Genomic DNA, 552 nt, shown 5'->3' on the forward strand with positions numbered 1-552 from the left:
GGGCGGGAGGCGGACCAGACGGTGAGCATCACCCTGGGGGCTGGAGGAGCGCACGTTCGTGGGGCCGAGTGGTCACAAGCGAGCCTTGAGGGGCTCCAGAGCTGGCGAGAGGGTCGGGGGCTCTCCAGCCACGGGCATCGTGCCACGGGCATGTTGTGTTTAGCGAAATCCGCGGGGTGGGTGCCCCTAGGCCGGATGGTGCCCCTAGCAGCTCCCCCACACCCCCACGCAGGGCATTATGCCGGGAGTCTCCCGCTGGCTCCGGGCCGTGCTGGGGTCTTGGAAATGCAGGAAATGATGTAACTAAAATTCAAGGTACTTGAGGGTAATAGGGTTTGGTGTATTTAGCGCGGAGGTCCCGGACGTTTCCCGGGAAAGAAGGACGGTCCGAGGAAAGCAGCACGGTCAGACGCTAATGGCTATTGTCACCAGATCAGAAATCGAGTTGGAGCCAGGAGCGCCCGGTGCGGTGTTCCCAAGCCATCCGCGTAGCCAAGGGGGACCGGACGGCAAATCCGAGCGGCGTGGCTGGAGGCCCCCCCCGGGCGCTGC

Source organism: Geospiza fortis, unplaced genomic scaffold (genome assembly GCF_000277835.1).
Source record: "Geospiza fortis unplaced genomic scaffold, GeoFor_1.0 scaffold138, whole genome shotgun sequence".
Classification (NCBI taxonomy): Eukaryota; Metazoa; Chordata; class Aves; order Passeriformes; family Thraupidae; genus Geospiza; species Geospiza fortis.